Source organism: Anser brachyrhynchus, assembly GCF_964034855.1.
Source record: "Anser brachyrhynchus genome assembly, chromosome: 7".
NCBI classification, from domain to species: Eukaryota; Metazoa; Chordata; class Aves; order Anseriformes; family Anatidae; genus Anser; species Anser brachyrhynchus.
Window position 1 is genome coordinate 18,342,176 of NC_137701.1, and position 24,481 is coordinate 18,366,656.

Consider the following 24,481-nt stretch of genomic DNA (forward strand, 5'->3'; position numbering starts at 1 on the left):
AGGATATTGAGTAATTCCTTTACATCCGCTGATGTTCTGTTGGAGCTGAAACTGATGCCATGACTGATGAAAAAGAAAAAAATATTGGCAGTAGTTTGGGAGTCAAAAGGAATGTGTTTGAAGGCTTCATGGGAAAAAAAAAAAAAAAAAAAAAAAAAAGGTGCATCAGAATTCGTAGCAGCCCAGTACGGGAGTTGGCCACATCTGTCAGGAAACTTACAGATGGTTCAACTCATTAGCTGACAGAACTCCTAGCGGACATCAGTGAAGAGTATGGGGACCTCACTTGGACTAAATGTTAAGCTTGCCTCCTGTTCAGTGCTGCTACATTTCTCCAAAATAAAATCCTTAACCATTTCTATTGGGCCCTGGGTACTCTTTTGAATGTAACCAGTCTGCAACCCTGTTTTACACAATTTGCAAATGTGACAGATTTAAATTAATACTGGTTGCAACATTACAGGCCCACCCAAACAGTGTCTCAAGCATAGCTCAGCCTATCTTTTAAATGTTGGCAGTATCTGATATTAGTATGTCTCCATAATAATAGAAAAACTGGGATGCATGAAGTCCACTGCATTTCTAATATAGATCTATAAAACCTTTACTTTAGTATTATTTTTATATTGTTACATGTGGCACCCATGCATGCAGTACTTCTTATCCTACCTTTCTCCGTATTACTTGGTGTTTCTAGCAAGGTTGTAACATATTTATGTCAGCGTAGTTAGCAGCAAGCCACTTAACAGCAGGTGTGTTTCACAGTTGACTTTGCAGCAGAGCCAGCAGGGGGAGCATACACTTCAGTGTTTTATGATAAGGATTTTGGCCATTTTTTTCCTTGTTTTTGCAAAGATGTATTTTCATATATGTAGTTATTAGGGAGGACAATGTAGTCAAGTCTTTGTGCTCTGGAACTGCAGTAACTGTAGAGGGAAGCTGAGCTGTCTGTTGTTTTATGATTACAAAATTAGCTTTGATTTTGCAAAATCTTGCATGTATCACTCTGTGTGATGGGAGTAATTCTTTTTGGAACAAATCTTATTGGACCCTGGACAGAAGAGACTTTCCTCCAGAAAAAAAAGCCTTCCATTATACCCCAGAATACACTTTTTTTTTTTTTTTTTTAAAAAGCGACATAAATTTAAGGACAGGTTAATATGACTTCACACACTTGCAAGGTCAAGCCTTTAATAAATCACTATACACAATGTGTACAGTTCACCTGTGTAAAACAGGTTTGAAGAGACTGTTATGGTTTTAGTTGATATTTGGAGATACTTTTTGGGTGTATACAAAATATAGTGTGCAAAGATCTCTTTTTTGTTTATACAGATGCTTAGAATGCAGAAATGCTCTGAAATCCTTCTCACATTCTCAGTCACTGTGTTTTGGGCCTACTTCCAAAGTTGACAGGACTTTTGCTAGGTGAAGTTTCAGGCCAGAAAGGTGGTTGTTTTTGCACAAACTTACGTGTGTTTAAACAATATAGTGAATTAAGTATTAACCTTGGAAATTATGTAGTTTGTGTCATGATTTAAACTTTATTTAAATACTTTTTTTTTTTTTGTATTTAGCATTATTACACTATGTGCTTGGCTAAGCCAGGCAGGGTTGATTATCATTAAAGTGTTATTTATTTCTATTTTATTAAGCCCCGTTTTACATTCATGTTACAGGTTAATTTATACTTTTATTTCATGCACTACTTGGCTTTACTGATTAATATGCCCCATGGCATTCAATAAAGCCAGGCAGTGGAGGAAATAAGAGTGGTATTAATTTCTAACATTGCTATAAATTTGCCTTAATAAAACTAGCTCAATAACACTGCAGTAGTAATACAATGGATGCTTCCAAATTGTTAGCAAAGACACATCTGAAAGAACAACATTTTTTTTTTCCTGAATTTAAGAATGCTGTGCTGTCTTTTTACTAGTGTTCAAATTAGACTACCTGTTAAAATACTTAACGCTCTTACATTGTGTTCTAAAAAGCAGCATGCATTTTAAAAAAAAAAAAAGTTTTCTTTTCCTTAGTCAATCAATTCAATCAGACGTAGATAAATCCTTTGGATTATGCAATCCTTTCAAATGCCTTGCGGATTTTCCTGATCACTGTTACTTCACAGACTGCCTAAAACCAGCTTTTAAAATATCAAAGAAAAAAAAGAGAACATTCTAGAGTGTGAGGGCAAACAGCAAACAAGGAAAATTAGAATAATGGATTTTCTTTTTAGCAGTAAAATAACTGCTATTGATTTACAATTCCCAGTATTTTCCATTGATTTACATGTTGTTTTGTGGCAGGGTGAAATTCTCAAGACAGAAACACAGGTAGAATTGCTGAATGTTAGCTTTCGTTCTACAAATTGTTCATTACAATGTAAATATTCTTGCTATATTTTATTTATTATTTACTATAACAGCTGTAATTTTTTCAGGTGTAGACTGTGACTTTTTTTTGGAATGAAAATCTCAAGTAATCTTTGCCAGATAAAAACTAGCTGTGACAAACTTCTTACTCATGCCTGTATTCCTTTCTTGCTCAAACTCATATTAATTTAACTGATTTTTTTTCCTCAGTAAGAAAGTTTTGGATACAGCTTTTATTTGACCTCAGTGCAAAATGAAAGCATGACGAAGAAAGTTAGCATACAAAAATCTGAACACAAGTGTAGTCCAGGAGAACTGCCGAATCCTCAGAACTTGATCCTGGAAGGTGCATGGAAAAGCCCTTAATTGCTCCTGAAGCCAGTGGGATATGAGCCTTCTCTGCACTTTGCTGGGTCAGACCTTAATAAATCACTCGACACATTTTACAGGGAATCACCTATGGGGTGAAAGGCAGCAAATGTTTAAAAGGATTAATATAAACATTATATATCAAATGGAACTTATTTTTACATTCAGGCAGCTATGAAAATAATACTGTCACTTTGATAAGTGTATTGGTTAGTTAAAATCAGATGGTCAGCAGACTATATTCTACCTTTTGATTTCACTAAATAAATGCACTTATATACATGTACACAGTCCAAAGGCTGAGGATCTACCAATGTAGATTCAAATTCAAATTTTAGGCATTATGTAATAATCTTTGCTTAATATAGTTTTCCAAATAGCTACAAAAACTGTAAAATAAATATCGTTACCTTACTTAATATAAAACTCATATATGTCCAAACATACCATTTAATTTTCTTATATGCTGGTGGTGGAGTTAAATTCTGGCAAATGACTTCATTCAAGTGTTCTGTAGCCTTTTAATTGTAGAGTCACTGAAGTTGGAAATGGAAATGATCTCTTCACGTGCAGTGCACATGCAGTGTGTGAGACTCTTGCAGAGTTCCATTTTATCAACTGTTTTTTTTCCAGAAGAATATTTAGTTTCTAACTGAAAACTAAATGTCTTCCTGGATCAAGCTTTAAATGACATTAGCCAACAATAGGAATAATGACATTTACAGTAACATAAGATTCAATGTTTTAAATGGCGATATAATCCATCATACTTTGGGGAAAATTTGCCAACTGCTGTGCCAAGCTGGATAGCTTATTCTGGAATTGTACTTCATGGGAAGCTCCTCTGTATGCCACTGGAGTGACGGAAAATTAGGTTAGGTAAATAGACCATTGATTAGATTGTTTGGCAGTTATTTAATTTGCCAGAATTGCTGAAAATCTTTACCACATAGTAGTATCGGTGAGATATGCAGACACTTAATACTTTCCATCTCTCATTGACAGTGCTAAAAGTTTGGACTAGTCATTAGCTCTGGATAAGGCTGCAACCTTGTATGTGGGGTGTATGTAAAAGACACTCAAAACGTTCTATTTTTAGCTACACAGAAAGGCAGTTGATATGATTATAAAGGAAAACGCACAAGAGTAATTTTTAGTGTTCAACCTCCCAATGCAAAGCTACATATCTGTTTTCTTCTTGCATTGTCACAGCCATGCAGAATAAGCTACACTGCTTGCAAAACAGAAAAATGCGTGTTTGGGCTGTGAGGCATAACACTTACAGCTAAATATGAAAAGATCTCTTTATTTAACGCTATGAGGAGCAGGGGGCGGAGTGAGACAGAATGCCTCATCAGCCCGGGTACTGCAAATAAAGCATGAAGGGTTCAGGCAATGTCTTTTTCCTTTGAGAGGTTTTTACAAAGCGGTCCATTTTAAAGGGATGCCTATAAATTAAGAGATTAAATGGAGGAAGGGTAAATAACCTCCACCCCCATCTCTTGCACTGTACTTACCTACATGCAGATGCTGAAACAAGAATATTCATTTCTGCTTCGACTTTTCTCCAAGCGTTGTTTATTGGTAGGGACAGGATTAATATTTTGATTTCTTATGCTTTTTTTTTTTTCTCCACCCACGTAACACACCTATGATTTTATAGAACACAGAAAAAAAATCCATGTTTTGCAGAAGGAAATACTTACTGATTTGCTATTCTGCCTCTCCACAAAATGCTTCCCTCCCCATTGAATGTATTTTTATGGAATTAAAAGGTGTTGCCTTTATTTATTGGTTGGCAATAAATATTACATGTTTTTACACCTCTTTCTTTACAGCACAATCCTGGAAGAGGAACTGTGGTCCAAGCATTGTTGTTAAGTTTTATATTTTCAGCCATGCATTTAAGTAACTTTTGTTTCAAAAGGAATAGATCACTTGTAGGGTGACGTTTTCTGGGAACTAGAACCTAAATTGCAAAAACAACGCAGCCAAGTCCCTCCCTGTACCTACAGCAGGAGCTAAGTCCAACGGAAGAAACAGACACGATGGTCATTAGGGTCATTAAAATATTTTCTGGCCATCTGAAGCAAAACTGCAGGTAACGACGCGGCAGCGTGACACCCGGAGCCTCAGGACAGCCTGCTGACTTCAGCCGCCGCCTGCTGATGCCTGCAGCCCGCACCGCGCCCGCCCGGCCCCGTGCCGCGGGCCCTGCCCGGTACCGGCCGCAGTCGGCTCACCCCGCAGCTGCCGCGGCCCCGCCGCCAGCCGCCGCCCCAGCCCCGCGTCGCCGCCGCGAGGTGGCGCCGCCAGCCCCGCTTCGCCACCCGCCGGCCCCCTCCTCGGCGCCGGGGGAAGCTGCGGAGGCGCTGCGGCTGCGGCCGCGGCCGTCGGGGTGATTGATGGGTAACAGTCACGCTGAGATAAAATATGCAATAAACTTAACGTCGCTCGGTACAACTCTTAGAATACGATCGTTTGCTAGGGGTCATTATGGGATCACTGTACTGAAAACGGTATTGCCGCCCGTTAATTCCGCGCAGCAGAGCTGTGCCCTGCAGCCTTACTTCAATGGCAGCGTGCTAGGCGTGCCAGAGCCGTGAAGTGCGACACTGCCTTGCAGCTTTGCAACAAAAATTATCTGCAAATAGTCACGGTCTTCCTAAGGAGACAGGAAAATAAAGGTGGGGTGGGAGGCGAGGGGTGGGGAGAGATGTTGATTTGTATGTAGCTGTAATTCTTTTCCTTCTTTGCTTTCATGTTTGTTTAAAGTCCTGGTTGAAAAGCAGGTGTGGAGAAATGTCCTGCCCTATAAACTGTTGTAAATTAACCTCAGTTGATGGTTTCTGGAGTGACAATAGTGTAAATGCAATCCTGAAGACACTGGATATAGAGATGAATTTAGGAACATTTTTAGAAACATCTGTCTGGAGTTTATGGAAACTCCTTCCTCTTGCATGGGCTGGAGATGCAGATATGTAAATATGAACTTCAGTTTTGTGCTTATCACATTACTGCTGCTCCTTACATGATAATAAATAATGATATTGGTAGTAACAACAATAACAGCAATCAGTGTGAAGGGCAGGGCAGACAAAACAACTTGCTGCTAGGGAAAAGCATCAAACGTTCTGGACAGCTCTTCCAATCTGTTTAACCTACAGAAATAAACTCTTCAAAATCTTTAAAATTCAAGCAAAACAAACACCTGTTTCTTTTTGTCTTGTCTGTTGAGGCCAAAAGCCTTGCCTAGTCTAGCCTTAAGTAGAAGGTTATTTGGAAGATCCTTAGGGTGTGAATGTGGTTTAGCATAGCTCAGCCCAGTTATGGGGTCCTGCTCTAGCTGCATGATACAGGCACTCATTGATAATTGCAAAGATAGGGCCTTTCTGATCAAAACTCAGTGGGCCTCATTTTGTTGGGTCTTCCTGGGACTGATGCTGAGTAGCCACACCATTTCTTTGTATTTAATCAAACTTTTTTTAATTGTTATACATATATATATTTATGTATATAGATGCGTATACATATATACACTAAAAACAGATATTGCCTAAGGAACATGAGGAATATATCACAGATGGGTGCTCTCAGCCTGGTGCTTTTAGTACAATGACTCAATAGGTCTCACCAAACCTCTGATGTCAAGGCATCTGAGATAATATGGGCAGCTTGTGTCTACTATAATTCTGTTGTATTATGATCCCAAGTCCTAAAATCCACCAACTTTTGTCTTTGGATCTTCAAGCTCTTATTATAATCCTGCACAATAAATTCAGCTAGTGAATTTAGGGAGGATACATGGTTTTGTGGCTTCAAAATTCCATCCAAAGAGATGCGTCTGAAAATATTCTCTTTTCCGTGGTTATTTTTATCCTGTTCTTTGTTAGAAAAAATATGTAAGAAAGATGTGTTTCTAAAATCTGTTCCCAACAGTAATAGTTGTTATAAAGCAGGGGCTTTCTTTTTTAAACTCTAGAGTATGTTCTTCCAAATTGCAGCTTTTTTTTTTCTTTTTCTTTTTTTTCTGGAATTTGTTACTTGGAAAAGAAAAGTTGAGAATGACAGAAGGAAAAGATGAGAAATAGATTACAATAAATGGAATAATTCTTTAGGAGCAGTACACTTTTCACCTCTGGGTGCCACTGTTCAACTGTTTCTTGTTCAGTGACCATCTGCTTAGAAGTCCAGCTCTTATTGGAGAACTATTCCCTGAAAAAACTATTAAAGAGATATTGCCTGTATCTCTGGATAATCAAGAAATCAAGTTTCCAGTGCACAGATATTTGTTATGCTGTGTTTTGATATGCTACTTACATACTGAGCAATGAAACAGTAAACAACCCACATTTGTCCAGTTTAATAAGTGGTCTGATGGTTTATTTAGAACTTCTCTTTCCTCTTTTGTTAGAAGTTGAAATGAAAATCTCCTTTTCTCACACATAAATGAGTCCTAATGCATATTTATTAAGTATACAGATTTACTGTAATCATTCCGTTGGTTTAAACAAGTTTTACAATATCAACAATAATTTGCTTTATTGCCCACAACCTGCTTAATTCAGAAATCTGTTGACTAATACCATTTCTTTTCAACTGCTGTGGAACTTCTAATATTCAGAGCAAAATTAATTGCAGTCTGTGTATCCAGCTGTTCCACCAGATTAATTATATTATGACTATTTCTCGTAGAAACTCAGGCAGGGCAACTCATCGCTAAATGACACTAGACCTCATCTCTGAACTGTACTGTGATTTTAATCGTAGTCAAGTAGAAATCTTCTATGAATGAAACCAAGTGTGTCATTTAACTCCTTCATTGCTATCTGACTGTGTCTTGGGCAACATTTTAGAAATAATAATGATTGCATTTTGGGTCATAGTGATCTGTATCTTATCTCACCTGGAGAGAAACACTGATGCTCTCTTGCTCATACCTCCAATCTAGAAATGTTCTTCCTGCACACTACTAAGTACAGCAGTCTGTCAGTGAAAGCCAGAAAGCCTTTTCATATCTGCACACTGACAATGGAAAGTTCCATGATAGCCTTGTAAATAATAGGCATGAGCTGTATTTATTTGTGTTTAGTAGTTGCTGAGGGAATTAAATTCCTTGTATTGGTTAGATCTGATGGTCTGTTATGTTCTTCCTCCCTAAGCATTTTGCTATCCTACTTACTATACGTACATTTGGTCAAAATGTTAGAGGAAAAACCAGACTAAAACATCTGCTAAAAATTAATTTCAACTTTGTCCCAGATTTGTACATTTTTCTATCCAGTTTCATTGGAAAATCCCAAATAAATAGAACACTTCAAAATAAAAGAATTTAACTTTATCCTGGGAACACGAAGTTCAGGTTTTGGAAGGGGAAACATGTAATAAAATGCTGTTCAAATGAAACTGGTAAAGCTGTAAAATACGTAAGTGGAAATTTTGAGGAAACTGGCAGTGAGAAACTGGAAATCAAGCAGTAATTTAAGTTTCACACAACCACCCTTTGCATGCGTGAGTACAAAGGAGAGACTGGGCACAAATGTGAGTCAGAACCCTCCTCTCAGGAACTGAAGGGACAGAGATTCCCAGCATCTGTTTCCTTAACTATCACCCAGAGGATACTGGTGGTAAATCACAGTGAGTAAAAATAGAATCAGAAAAGTAGCTCAAAACAAATAAGGTACTGTATTTTGCAGTACTTTTGCAGTAGATCTGTATCCAGCTTAGCTTTTATCTGTGCTCAAATTGGATGTGTCAGATTACATTTATATCTAAACAAATTGTTAATATCACAAGCATGGACAATTAGGATATCCCACAGAATAGCCAGCCAAATTTGGTGCATAAATGGGAGATTTATCCTGCTCACATGTTGTAATGACTGCATCAATGTCATTGTTGTAGAACAAGATGGCCAAACACTTTGGTAGTGTTTATCACTGCCCTTCTTTTGAAGTGAGTGGGCCTATGTTGAGTTGAATCTCTGGTCCAGCCAAGAGACTCCAACTGGAAGAGCTAGTTTGTTTGTGTGAATTATTTTAGACTGTACATTGATCAGTACAGATTTTCCATGTCATCAGTGAAAGCTGAGGTAATGATGACTTTGCCTTGAAGGACTCTAGTGAAATTTAATTAAATGGGGAGTTCTTCTGGAAGACACCACACAGTTGCAAGGAATTCTGATCCACTATAAGAGTTCTGAATTTATACTTGAACAGCAAACATTTTAAGTGATGTTTTACCCATTTACTGAAATGATGATGCTTTACAAAAATGTCAAATATGGAATCAACATGTCTTTAGTATATCCTATTTGCTGTAAATAGACTTGTTATTAGGTATGTAAATATAATGTGATTGTGGAACTTCTGAAGAAAACCCCAACATTTTATTTTAGAAATAATGTGTAAATAGTGTGAGATATTCATGGACTCTATAATATTTTAGAAAATGACAACCACAGATTTCAAGAAATACAGCAGGTTTAATGAATTAGATTTCCAGTTAAGAGAAGTTAACAATATTTAATGGAATTGATCCAGTAAGTTATCATTGACAACTGTTAGTGACTGGCATTTCAATATATACTGTTGTCAAGAGAGAATAAAAATTTTATATCTGCTTTTAGTGTTTTGCCTCCTCATATTTTGAGGATATACCTTTTTACCCATTTTACTCATCATAAAAGATCATTTAGTTTTATTTCCAACACAAGATGCTTTAAGAAAAGCCTATTCTTCTAGAGAAGTTCATAATTCTAGTAGCAGTAGCCCTAAAAATTCTTGTGGTCGAGGAATATTTGATAAAACAGTAAAAAGCTGATGAGAGAGAGGGAGAGAGAGAGAGAGAGAGAGAGAACAATCCTATATGCAATAAATACTAAGAATAAACCACCATTGGTTAAAAACCCTCAAGCAGAAAATAAAAAGTTTTACAATGAGAATCACAGACAGTCATTCTGCTATTGCTGTTATTATATGGAGATAATTTGATTTAAATCAGTATCAAATAATGCAGTGGCGAGTTAGCAATGCAGGTGTTAAAGAGTATTTAAATGATCTGAATCTTTTAAAAAAATCTTATTAATTTTCAAATAGAAATCTAAATCTTTAATATACAAATTTTAAGATTTTGAAAAAATATATTCTTCCATGGTTCTGAAACTGACAAACTCACTAATGTTACTCTCATCTAACCACAGGAATTTGTCATTTATAACTCCTTTCTTCTCTGCAGTCCATTTAGTCTAGTTCATCACGGTTACTGTTTTAAGGCAGTTTTCTTTTTTTGGCACTTATATAATTCAGAATCTGGACCTTGAGTTGAATAGTACATATTAAAAGAACGTATTTATTGCATTTTTTTTTAAATCCAGATTAACAGATTTCAATTATTTTCTATTTGGTACTTTGCTTAATTAGAGGCAGAGTTTCACAGCACTGTGTTCTTATGCTATATGGTGTTATGCAAACGTTAGCCCTGAGATAGAAGTCTCTGTCTTGAAGAGAGACTTTCTGAATATACTTTCTGAATAGGCTTTCTGAATATACTTTCTGAATAGGCTTTCAAAATCACTAGTTGCTGTTGCATCAATGCTTGCAGTCCTGGTGCCCTTCGGCTTTACAAAGTATCACGTTGAGTAATCAGCTTACTTCAAGATAGGAAAACATAACTGAAGAATATTCAGAAGTAGACACAATTATGGTCCAGCTCCTGTGGTTCTCTTGTGCTTACTTTTGTTTGTGACATGATCATTACTAGGGATTTTTTTTCCAGTAATATTTGAGTCACGTAGTGTGGTGAGTGTACCACCTCCTTCAGGTGCAGATAGCATTTCCATTGTATGCTTCTCTGCCATTTGGTATTTGTTTTCCATTTTGTGTTTTGAATCATTTGCTAAGGAGCTTCAGCAGCAGAAACACACCAGATTTCATTGAACATCACACATGTTTTGTCCTCTGTCTGCTGCTGAGAAAAAGGTGTGAGAGATTGAGAGAAAAGTGAGGCAAACAAGGCATCGAGTATATTAAGCATTCAGATTTTTTCTACCCGATGTACCTCATTTTCTTGATAAAAAAATGAAGAACTTTACCTACATTATACATATTTTCAATAAAGTTAACATGTATTAATTACCCAAAGCAGCTCTCCCCCTTACCCCTCTTTATCCTGCTCCTGCCCCCCCCCCCCCCCCCCAATTCTATGAATTCTTTTTATCAGCAATGAGAAAACCCTAAGGGTTTAAGGCCACTATTAGTTTGCAATGTACACATTTATATGTTTTTCAAAGGACTTCTATTAAACTAAATTGTTTTGCTGTGCTTTATCCCACTGATTATGCAGACAGCAACACGTTTTTGTATTTATGCTGCTTGTTTTACTATTCTAGCTCTGTTACTGGAATAAAGGAATTTGCTGATTCATTCACTAATGTTTTGCAACATCCATTTTCACACTGTACTTGGTTAGCAAAACCATGTGGCTCTGCATGACTGGGAAGCTCTGCTCATAGCTCCAAAATCAAGAGCTATGAAATGACTGGACTTGTCTGCAGCTTGTTTAGTCACTGGAGGCAAGATTTAATGAAACTGTTTACTGTTGTATTGTAGGAACTTTTGTAAGCAATGCTACTCATTTCTTGTCCTAAATGTGTGTCTAGGTTTTAGACATAGTCTTAAGTATTCGTTGAACTAGGTTTGTGTGTATATATATACACGAACACACACATTACATAATGCATATCTAAAATACGTATAAAATACAATACAAACACATATGTTAAATATGTGTATAAAATATGATATGAACAATTCCAATAGTTTCTGAAAGATGTGTAGGTTAATGGAAATTGGATGCAATCTCAATACAAAATAGAATGACTTCTGGAAATTCAGATTCACAAAAAAGCAACCTATTATGCTGTTTTAAAGAGGGCACTTTTAAATGAGTTGAGCAACAGCGTTAATATTGATGTTAAAGCACTTTTTTTGTCTGCTTTCTGATTGGGTCCTTTGCTACAGGTAAACAGGAAATGCAGTGCCTTAAAGCTGTGGGAGGACTTTTATCTGCTTATTACTAAAGACTCTAACACATTTTTCTGTACAAAATCATAACCCATCTCAAGAAACAGGTTTTCCCATGGACTTTCCTAGAAAAAAAAATATCAAAAAAACAAAAGGCAAATTCTACTCTGTAAAATTTCCTTTCTGTTGGAGCTTAGTTTAAAGCTTCTTTTAGTTTTAATCTGAATTATTAATGCATTTCATCATAAAGTAATTATATTTGTATATCCATATTAAATTTAAGCTGTGCAGCCAAAATAGTAAGGGGCGACCACATACTTAACAGCTGGGCAGGTGGATAATGCAAGGGAAGCAAAATGAGGAGAAAGGACTGATGTACCAGTTCACCACACTGTCAAAAGAGAGATGTCCTGCTCCTGCGCCCCATGTCAGCTTCTCTCCCTGCCTCGGTGTACTTTACTGCTTACTTTGTGGCAGCCGTAATGCTCATTCCTTCTCTGTTTGTAACTAAGGATTTGGTGAGGAATAGGGTGTTGCTGATAGTGAGTTAAATGGCCTTGCTGAGGCATCAAGTAAGTACCAGAGCTGTTAGGAAGGAGATGGCATGGTGATGCAGCCAGATAAAATTGCTGAGGGAAGAAATCAGGGAGACATGCAGGGGAGGGCATGGGGGGAGACAAGATTTCCCTTTCTTGTACTATATATAGTAAAATATTCTAGATTATCTCATATAAAACCTTAACTTCACTGTCACATAAGAAGTTTTGTAGAAGGTAATTATGTTTAGGAAGTTGATGCAAAGGGTGCTTAAATCTATTGGAGTTAGGCAACTGAAGATTTTCTCATGCATAACACCCAGTCCTAAAGGCTGTATTTAGTTCTGAAGTAAATTTTCCCCTGGCTTCAATTTTCTGGCAAGTTTTCAAGAATAAGTAGAAATCTTATCCAAGTGTCACATTTGGTCAGTAGCCAATATTTTATAGAAATATGCATGTAGAAAACTGGGGAAAGAGACCAGCATGAAAAAAGCGCAGCTGGTAGCTACATCTCTAAAAAGTACCTCTCTGCTGAAAGGTGAAGTGGTCTTGTATGTGGCGTTTTCTCGTTTGGAAAACTCTACATGTGTATACTTCTAGTGTTTCTTTCAGTTTTCACTTAGGTTTTAATTGGCTGCCTTTAAAAAGAAGAACAGAAAGCCTGCAGTCTATGATACTTACATTCCCAAGGTGTGTCCTTTTTATCTTCACAGAGAGGTTTTGCACTATCATGCCAGCTCCTGGAGCTTTTCTTGGCCTTTTAACAGCCTAATCTAAGTTACAGTTCATTTACCAAGATTCCTGCTTCTCAGCTAATAAGCAATTTTAATTTTGTCTTATTGTTCCATAGGCACACTCCTTTACAGTACGTTACTAGAATTTTTGGTATCAACATTGATTCCCTCCTGATCGTCACGCAGCACTCTTTGCTTGTAACACTAGTGTTCTTCAAAGCAATTAATATATTTTAACCAAAGTTTTGGGAGATAAACTGACATTATTTCAATTTTACAGGGGCAAAACTGAGGCATGTAGAAATACAACATGAAACACAATCAAAAGAATTACTAATTCTGGTAACACAGTTTGACACCACTGTGGTTTATTTTTTCGGAGTATCTAGTATTACAATACCACTACATTATACAATAGCACATTCAAAGCACAGTTTCCATTGATTTCAATTACTCCTGTCATGCATGAAGAACACACATTTAGTGATCACTAACAAAAAATTTGCTTTGAGTGGCTTGCCATTGCATAAGAACTTTGTAAGTCAGTGATAACATCTAATTCCTTATGGCAGGTTTCAACTGCCTTAGACAAGAAATCATCCATTCTGTTTCTAGTAATGTTTAATTCTTTTAACTGCAGAGTTTAGCCCATATAGTGTAATGAATAAGGTTGTGGTAAAACGATCTGAAGTGGGAGATGCCAAACATTATAGGAAAGCTTTATGAGAAAGCAACCCAGGCATCATTAAAGCAGTTGTTTTATGCATGTATTTTAGGTAGGGAATCTGGTCTGAATAGTCTTACAAGGTTCTGGAGCAATTTCTGGAAATATTTGGCTGAAATCTGTCACAAATAACAGACTCGCTAAAAGTACGTACAGTGACAATCATAGCGGCTGGAATCCTAAGTGCCAACATTGCACCACATGTGAATTTTCACTGTCACTCCACACTGGGAATACACCTGCACCCTTTTGCCTTCTGCAGCAAATGAAAGACTTCTATGATATTTCTAGCACAGAGCAGTTCCAAACTGTGCAGCTTGATAGGATTTCTAAAAGACCTGAATTTCTTCTTCTTTCAGTTCTCATCATCCACTCTCATTCCCACCTGCAGTTCTGTTTTTCTCTGCTCATCAGGATGCTTCTAGGTCTTACAATGACTTCTACTTTAGTTATGCTTATGGAGAACTTGCAACTTCAAGTTCTTGTTTTGATGTTGAAGGATATTTTTCAGCGCGTAACAGTCAGCTGGATCTGTGCCTTGTGTACCAAGTTTTATCACCTTGGCTGCTACCTATAGACTCTCTTGTGAGAACTGTTCATTGTTGACAAAACTGATGTTGGTGGTGGTTTGGAACAGCCTGTAGATTTTTTGTCTTTGGCTTTTGTGTAATTGGTTTTCTGCCTGCATACCGAAACTACAAAAATCTATATATTTCAAGCAATCACAAACAGAATGGGAGGAAATGTTTCTATCCAAAACTTAATTCACAAAGGACACTTGGGTTAAACATTTATTTTTATCTGGCTATTTATAGTGACTAAATGTTATATGAATGTGTCTTGCAGGAGCTGTTTATAGACTAATGGTTGAATCCAGTCCTGATGGAAATGTGTGGAACTCTGCTGGCCACAGTCAGTTATAACAGGTCTGGAACTGGGCCATTCAACTCAGTAGATTAGTGCAGGATGTAAATTGGTGTGGAATTTGATTCACTGTGATTATTAGGTGTGTGAATATGAAGAAAATAGGGTCTTGTGGAAAAAATATTAACAGCTAAAATTCAAAAGCAATATTTCCAATGGGCATTCCTCCAGTAGGTGTTCTATGAAGCGTTAATAATAAGCAATTAATTTTGTGAATGCAGCACGTGCACTTTTTTTTTCTTTATTAGGGTTTTGAATGTTTGTGAAAAAAAGGCTCCTTTAAGCTTTTTACAAGACAGTGAATATTCTGCCTGCTTTTTAAGTCTTGTTTTTTTCTCTTCCTGGAAATTTGAAGGAGGACAGACTTCTGAGTTTACTGCATATACAGATGATTTGGACCAGCCCTGCCTCTGATACACATTATAGAACCAGATTATACTATTTCAGCACCCTATTATAATACAAAACAGAACATTTTTGTCAGGCACAAAGTATATGTGTATCAAATGTGTTTATATGTAGATGCATTTCTTGAGACCTGAAGCCTCATTTCTCCATTGTTTCCAAATCGTAGAATAGTCGTTCATTTATTCTATCTGCAAGCTCATGTACCTATTGTAAGTTGGATTGATCATTGGCTAAGAAGGAATGTTTTGAGGACATGACAGAAATTTGTGAGCAAATGACTGAGCAACTTTTATTCTTGCTTTTGATTGAGCATGAATAAAAGGATATAACTCTGATGTTATATTTAAATGAATGCCTACACAGTCAGTACCTTATAACTAGGATCATAATCTGTCCAATGATATCCAAGGATTTTTTTAAAATGATTACTACACCATTTTTAATGAAAGAACATAGAACATCTGTACAGATAAATATAATGGTTTTGGTTTTGCTGCATTTTTAAATAAAATTGTCAACAGCTGCGATGTAAAATTGGTAATTTCCTGTTAGTTAACACTCAAGTTTCCCATAATAAGATTTGTTTTCCTAGCAAACTGATTCCTTGGTACCCTAAGATAAAACTTCTAAATAAATTCAATGAAATGCCCGTATTTCCATTTTTAATTGTTGAAGTCAGAAAGGGAGCAAAACTACATAATTGCAAGGGGTTTGGATTTCAATTTAAAGAGAAAACTGTCATCTTAAATAAGTCCAATACCTTCTGGGAGCTAAGATCATTTCCAAAAGATAATACTTTGAACAACAACAAAAACAACAACAACAAAAAACCAACACAACCTCAAGTGATGTATATTTATAAACAGGAAAATCATTTTCAATTGAAGAGTGGTCTCTAGAGATCACTACACTTCCACAGTAAAACAATTCTCAGCTTGAATCCAATCCAATTTCATTGCTTTCTACTGTCCTAGCATTGTACCCTTATCAGTTGAGATGCTAATTATTTCCCCTTTGACCATATCATCTGATTCTGATGATATCAAAGCAAACTTAAGTGATTAACCATACAATTATTGGACAATTGACGTCATCCAGTGGCAAGGTTCACTTTTGCCTCCTGTTCACTTATAACGCTATTGTTAAAGTACAGTATTGTATTGTATTGTGACTTTAAACAGTATCTTTTCTATAAATGCTGTGCACGCTTATTCCTTTCAGGAAGCAAAGGAGAAAAAAACACTTCATGTTATGAATGTGGCTTTTTACACTCTGACTTAACCTTTAGCAAATGAAAAATACAAGGTCAGATGGTAGTTATGTTAGAAAATATTCACCTGGATTGCTGTATTGATTTTTTTAAAAGGGAAAGCCAATAGCATATACTTACAAAATGCATTCATTAGCCCTAATGGCATGTTTCTAACACAAGTGCTCTAGCAGTCTTTTTCCCCCTCTTGCTTTCTTTTTTAATGGTTACAACACAACATTTACTGAGAAGCAAACTGTTCCTTTTTGTTTTTGTTGTTGGTGTTGTTATGTAAATGATAAATTTGGTGTTACACGAAGAGATAATATTTATCTTACACTTCTATTGCTTTTCTGTGAAAAAAAATAGAAACAAAAAATGAGAGAATGGGAAGCTTTAACTACTTGCTCATCACTCTTAATAGATTCATGTGTTTGAGAAAAAAAGGAGCACCTTTGTGGACCAACAAAGTAGGTCAGATTCTCCTTTTAGACTTATACCCATTAAAATCATGCTGGACAGTATAAGGAAAACCTAAGCAAAGAACAGTTTAAATGTATATTCACCTTTGAAATCTTTAGATTGACAGAGTAGTGAAGTCTGTAGGTACACCTAGTGACCAGCAAAAGCCAATAGTAAATGCCTACGAACACATTTTGAGCAGAGGTAAAACCATATATATATACAAAGTTATCTCTGTTGTAGTGTAGACACTGAGATCTTACAAAAGTTGGAATTACTGTAGAACCTGATGGGAAGCCCTTAAAAACAATAGTGTCTTTTCTTCGATTTTGAAGGGCTTTAGGTCAGCAACAACTTCAGTTTTTTGTCTTGTTCAAATCACAGTATCATCATCAGCCAAATGCTTTCCTAGCATTGATAAAACATTGTTTCAACACTGATTTGTAGGAGAAAGAAACCACTTGCTGAATCATTGAGACCACTTCCTGAACATTTTAATTTTACGGGAAAAAGAAAATAGTCATAGGATATTGAAAACAATAGGCTCAGCAGCTTTTTGCTGGGGGAAGTCTGACAATAATGGACTTTGATTTAAATACTGTTATGCAAAAGTAATTTATCTTTCTTTAGGAAATCTAAGAAAACAAGGAAAATGCTACTGAAGTTTCATCTACTATTTTACCCATTGTGCTCTTTAAAGTCAGATTTATGATATGTGTTCATATCAGATATATAACTGTGAATCTGAAAAGTGCTCTTCCTGAATATTGCCTTAAAATATTGAATATATATATATATTTCTGAAAAAAAAGAAAACAACAAGAACCAGAAACAAGTTAATGCTAAGATTTTTTTAAAAATTATTATTATTATTATTATTATTATTATTATTATTTTTACCCCACTTGAGGTTTATTCTCTAGAAAATGTAAAATACATTAATGGAAGAAATCCAGAACTATGTTATACCTATATCAGTTTTTTCAAGAACACTTGTCTTATTTCAGATGAGATGTTGACCATGAGAGACTGATTAAACATTTTGATAATTTAGATAGAAATTGGCTATATGTATTTAAAATTGTGAATTATTTTACCACTGAATGTTATATGTTACGTATTTGTGAGGAAAAAGGTAATATGGAAATGTCTGTATCAGGATCTGTTTCTGCGAATAGAAATCAATTAGGTTATACAGAGGCTTATATTATGAAATATAGCTGGTCAGCTAAAGCAGGCACTGACTGAAGCAGTTTCCTTGGCTTTCAAAAATCAGTGAAGAGTAAAGAAAAGGGCCTAGTATTGATAAGTATTATCAAGTTGTGTTTGATTGTTCATTTTGAGAATTGAGGTTCCAGAATTGGCATACTCAAATCTTGATGCTTATATCTAACTTTGACTTAATTATTCATTTTCATATGTCCAATAATCTCTAAGAACTTGAAAATTTTTCATGTAATGTCCTTGCCTATCTATGGTGCTATGTATAACTTAAAGTTTGCCATTTATGTTACTAAAAATGAAGTCCCTTAGCAAAACAATTGCATGATATTGAGACTGGGCTATAAATTAAATGCTGATAAAAGGAAAGCAAATAGCATGGGAAGCAAACATTTCCAGCTTTATATATGCAGGAATGATTTTTGAAATGATTGTTATTTTTCAGGAGAGAAATAACTCCATTATACTAGAGTTATGATAGCTAGTTTTGAGAGGGCATCTGTTGAGTGCTGGGTAATGGTCAAACTGAATAAAATATTAGGAATTATTAGGAAAGGAATAGGAATCAAACATTGTTAAAAACATCATGCAGCTATATCTTCAATTCCATTTGCATTTCTGATCCCTTCATTTAAAATTAAAGTAGTAGAACTAGCAAAGTTGTAGAATAAGACAAGAATGACAATAAAAAGAAGAACTAAATAGATTGGGATTCTTCAGCTAAGGAAATAGACAATGAAGGGAAATAAGATAGAGGCCTGTAAAATCTTAAGTGGCACAAAGAAAATGAATAGAAGTTGATTGCTTCTTCTAATACAAAAGCGAGGGGATATACACTTAAGGTATAGGGAGACAGGCTTAAAATAGTAGTAGTTTTTCATACAGTTTAATTTGGCTGTGAAAATTTTTGCCACTAGACATTGTGGATGCTAAAAGGTTACCTTGGTTTAAACAGCAATTAGATAAATATGTCAAAGAAAAAATCCATCAAGAGCTATTGAACACAAATAATACCTGTAGTTCAGGAAGACTCTCCTACAAATTGGTAGGAGGTAGAAGAGCATACAGGGAAGTATTGCTATATAATTGCTCTGTTTTTATACTCTTTTTACAAGGGAACTTTTTTTTTTTCTTTTTTTTTTTTTTCCTGGAAACAGGATACCAAGCTGCCTTTGTTTTGACCTGTCATGTCTATTCTTATGATCTGCCCTGAAAATAGCAAGCATTTCTATTGAATATTTTCCACTGAAACTCAAAAATCAACATCTTACATTTGGAATAACACTTGGTCCATAGAGATATTCCAGTTCTAAATATTTTCAGCCAAGTGCTTTCGTGGCCTGTAATCAAATGTATGTGTATGCTTACATGTATATAAATCTATGGGTATGTTTACACACATATCTTTATGTGTATGCACACAAACACACCTACATATACAACATTATTGCCATTGTCTTTACCTAAGATTGTATGGTCTTAAAAGTTTGTGATCCTGTAACACTGTTCATAAAGATGCGCTTGAAATCAAAACTTGAGTAGCACAATTGACTTCAGGTAAGCTTTCATATTTTGCTGAAACAAGGCATGAAAGTGTATGGTGAGTATTATTATTACTAAAGGTAAACTGACCCACTGTTAGTCAACATTTCCATATCTTCTTAATGATTAATTCTTTTTCTTAGAAATAAATAGATATCCAATCAATTTTCAGAGAATCAGATAACAATGTGATGCATGAATGAATGTGTATGCAGCTGTATGTTTTCTGATAACTGTGTCACTGCATAGCATAATCTGATCTGCTGGTGAATCAAAGCTGGTGGATACAGTAGAAAGACTTTCAAATGAACTCACCAGTCCTGAAAGTCCTCATTCACATGCCTACTCTATGTTTGTACAAGACAAGGGCATACCATCATATTCATTCAGTCTGACTGTGCAAATCATGCAACTTTTATTCCACCTGTAATTGAAATCCATCATTTCACTGTCGAGCCCATAACGTCTTTTTAGAGCATATAGCCACACTGTAGACTAAAATAGTTGCACTTTATACAGAGAGAAACAAAAGAAGATGCTAAACCTTTTTTGGAGCAATGAAACAGATGTTGGCTGTATCCAGCACTAGAATCCCCAGGGAAAAAAAGTATTCTCTCAAGTAAGTGTGCATCTGCCTGCTGCTTCTGCTGCTATGATGGATAGTTACAGGAAATAAACTGACTCAGCAATGGTACTTAGAATCTCTCTCCCTTCTCTACTCATGCTACTTCCTTCTATTCAGAATTAGTAGATAGATACTCTGATTAAAACCTACTGTCTAGATACAAACTATAACACTGATTAAATGGATCATTTTGCCAAGGGAGATGTAGCTGAATTGCCCATTTTTCATTCAAATGTTCGAGCTTAGAGAAGTAGCTTCCAGCTCTAAATATATTGAATCACCATTAACCCAATGAAGAGGGTAGGTACTCAGATACACACTTCTTATTAGATGAATGGAGTTGCTTGTCTGATGATATGAACAATTAAATGGTGCTGTTTATTTAGATTCTTTTAAAATGAATTTGATATAATTCCACATGACAAGGTGTTGATTAAACACAACAAGAGTTCAAGGTACCCTCTTAAAGTATTTGTATAGATTTCTTAAGTTTCCACTATGCAAAAGCTGTGAATATGTAATTGGATAAAAAAAAAGACAGAGAGACTTGCAAGAAAATAGTTACTGCTAATTCACAGTTGAATAGAAGCCACATCCCATAGGAATCAGTGATTGAACCATGTTCATTCCACTCTGTAAAACGATTACGACATTAAAGTAAAGCAGAAATCTTTAAGAACAAAAGAAAATGTACACACAATTTAAAATCACAGAGTTTTGCTCTGTGGAATACATTTTACATAGGAAGGAATTGCTTTGAAAAGGTAATGAAACATCTAAACTTTTATTTGTACTTCTGTTTATGTCAGATAGTATTCATTCTGGGTTTCTTTAATACATAACAATTTATAATGTGTTAAAAGAGAATTAAATGGATATATTTGTGTTTATTAGTCATGAGGTTTTAATGTAGCTCTCCAGATTTATAACAGCTTTAAAATAGATTCATAGGGGTTTAAGGCCAGAAGATAGGGTTATCATTATCTAGTTTGACCATAGACCATTTCCCCTGGTGATTCCTCTTTGACTCTGATGACTTGTGGCTGAACTACAGTAAATTTTATAGAAAGATAGTAGTAACAATATGAATGAATTGCACATTTTGTATTTAGTGCGATAATCTTAAAGCATCTTACGTGTCTTTCCCATGCCTGAATATTTTCATAGTTTCTACTGCTGAATATATGAAGGCATATGAGGGCTCAAGGTTTACTTCATAATTAGTTGTTTTGCCTATTTATGGGTGTTGCTATTCTTAGCACAGAGTAGTAAATTACTTGCCCAAACAGAAACAAATCTATGCCTAAGTTAGTAACAAAACCCTTATGTATGTTGATTCTGGTCCCACCCAGTCACTCTCCTCAAAATACTGCCTCGATCAAAGTATTTAAATAGGTGGTGTATTTTCCAATAGTTTATATGAAATCGAATGAATGGGCAAACTACCTGAAAGGAAATCTATCTTAAAATAGCATAATATGAAAAAATAAACACGCCTTCCTCGTGTTGAAAAGGATATGGTATAGGCACCTTTGCACTTTTAGGGTTAACAAAGAAAGCAAAGAATGTCAAAGCCAAATAGAAATGAACTTACTTCTTGTTGACAGTTGCGTGGCAGACACTTATCCAGCAGGCTAAGACGTTTGGTGGTTTTGTGCTAATTAAACAAGAGGTCTTAGAGATTAGTGCAGTTTTCATTGTCAAAGATATAGGAAATGAGGAAAATGGAATTTCATCTGGCAAGATTTTGGTAGGAAAACATTCCATTAAGATTATAATGTTCAAGCTATTGATATCCTACTTGTAGTGAAGAAAAGATATAACAACTGTTGAAAGTAGTATTCCCTTCAAGGATGAAGTTTATTTTAAAAAAGAATCACAGCCGTGAGAACATGTTATTTCTCTTTATGTAACTGAGAAGTAACATTTTTTGTGGCATTGGAACCAACAAGTGGCAGCATTGTGTTATGCTTGAATTTGATTTTTTACTTGAGTCACTGTTAAAAGTTTTTTTTTGCCATTTTTTATCATGTGTATCAAAAAAAATGTCTGACATTAGTATTCCTAGTAATATCTAATGCGATCAGTTTCATATGTAACTTTCTATTAACATGAAACACAAATGAATGCACTTTGTTTAATGAATGGAGTTCCCAGAAGTGCAGAGATACTTGAAAGTAACTGTGTTGACAAACAGCTTTGGACTTGCTTTTTTTTTTTTTTTTTGACACTGTTTTTGGCCTCTTAAGAATGTCAGAAGCTAAAGATAAGTTCCATTCAAGTCAGGAGGAGAACGTTAACATATGTGTTGGAGTCATATTGTACTCTTAAGACTGGCTTAAAGATAAGGAACCTACCTGTACATGTGACTGAGTCTTCCTTCTGAAGTTCAGGCCTGTATGCCTTGACCTGAAAGATAAAGATTGCAGTCTCAAATCTTTTTCAGGTGTATGTCCACATGTTCTTGTGTAAAGGATTTACAGAACAATGTCTCTGCACAGAATAGTTACATTAACTTAGTACGGAAAGCCCTATACTAATGACCATTATTAGTTAAAGCGTAATCCACAACACTGAGGAGACAAAATGTTACTTGCATCTTAAAAAATGAATTTGCCATTTCTGCCTCACTAAGAAATCATTAAATGTTGTGATCCAATAGAATGAATTTCTTTCCCCTCTGCTACAACCAGAGAAAAGGGAAGCTTCCCTCAGTAATGCTTTTTGTATCGCCTCCTGATCTTAGCACTGTAGTTGCATACTGAGCTGTGAGATGTTTCTTTTATTTATTGCTTGAAGCAATTGCAAAATGGTATTTCCTTCTGTGGTAATTTCAAGTGAATAAATGCAGAAATCCTTTTCCACTAGTATGATAGGGAAGGAGATGCTTGGTTTAATTGTTTTCACAATATTATATTCTGGTGTTTTGGCTGATCATAATGATTGTCATTTGGTTTCTTTTGACCAGGCAGCTAATTAACTAAACTTCCCCAAAATGGAAATTTAGTTAATTAAATATTTATTGGCATGTGAGTTACATGTGAAACTCAGCTCAATCCAAAGGTAAACCTTCAAACTGTGACTGCTTCAGGTTTTAGCTGTAAACTCAGAAACAGGGCTTAGGACACAGTGTGCGCTAATCCCACTCTGATTGGAAGTTGTAAATTTTCATTTCAGCACCACTGGGTCAGTTCAAGTTCAGTTATGTTGCAGAATGAAGCAGTTTACATGTTAAATTACCATTGCATGCTAACTCATTCTTTCAGTACTGTAGAACTGATTACCAGATGTCATTTGTGGAGGTAGAATCTCATCGAATATGAGAGTACTGTTCTACTAAAAAGATACAAATACCATTTGGGGAACTATTTGAGAAACTAAATTGAGATGCCTTTAATTATAAATATATTTATTTTTAAGAATTTTATTATTTTTTAATTTTTAATAATGAGCAATAAAATAAAAATTAATAGGCCGCTTTATGAATGTGTGGCTGTTTTCACCTAATAAATGGCATGCATCACATTGGAATTCCTGGTAATATTTTAGATATTGAAAATGAGGAAGAATTTTCAGTCAATACCTGTGGTGTCCTGCAGTGTTTGAACATATGCAGTAAACAGCTCTATGTTATGTGTAATTAGAGCATGTTTTGTCATGTCAGTATTGTTTCAGAGTCCTACTCCACTTAAAACAATGAGTTGTTTTTTTCTTTAGAATAACACTGTAGTCATTCTATCTCTTTGTTGCCTGGAAGAGGGGCTGATTTTTCACTCTTGCTTAAGAGCCACCTTATAATTCCCAGATTCCACAGATTCTTTGCTATTCAGACCAAGGCAGAAGTTACAAGGAGGCATGACAGACACATTTCTAGCAATCTGATTCTGAGCTGGGAAGAAAGCTAACAACACTGCCCCTTTCTCGGGACTGACTGAGAAAGGAGCAGAATCTAGTTTTAAAACGACTCTGTTAGGTCTTGACCAAGAAGGAAACTAGAAGTAAACTATTGGTTTTGCTCTCTATTAAGTTTAGGTCTCTACTTCACCATGGAGCTTCTCTGCTGTTTCATTTCGAGATACTTTTTAAGAGAGAGTTTGAAATTCGAAAGCCTCCCAGGTTACTTATGTGTAACAGAAACTAGATTTTAACTGAAGTTTATTGTTTCAAAAGAGTGTCTATTAGATTTGTTCCCAAAATACTGTTTGAATTTTAGAGAAATGATCTGTAGCGAATTTAAAAATTCATGCAAGAAAGACAAATCACTTTCTCAGACAAAAAAAAAATGCATC

General features: G+C 35.5%; 1 protein-coding gene and 1 long non-coding RNA gene across 4 annotated transcripts in view; one reads left to right on the forward strand and one right to left on the reverse strand.

Moving 5' to 3' along the window:
* Positions 1–24,481, forward strand: part of LOC308198026 (uncharacterized protein) — a 424,888-nt gene that overhangs the window by 15,632 nt on the left and 384,775 nt on the right. The gene's annotated exons all lie outside the window — the stretch shown is intronic.
* On the reverse strand, positions 12–22,952 carry LOC308198029. Of its 3 annotated transcripts, none has more exons than XR_013953541.1 (3): positions 21,787–22,952; positions 4,262–4,393; positions 12–2,832 (listed from the first exon to the last, which is right to left on the reverse strand). It is a non-coding gene; the product is annotated as an uncharacterized lncRNA (long non-coding RNA). The 3 variants fall into 3 exon arrangements; XR_013953542.1 differs by lacking the exon at positions 21,787–22,952 and adding an exon at positions 4,988–6,208; XR_013953543.1 differs by lacking the exon at positions 21,787–22,952 and adding an exon at positions 4,758–4,977.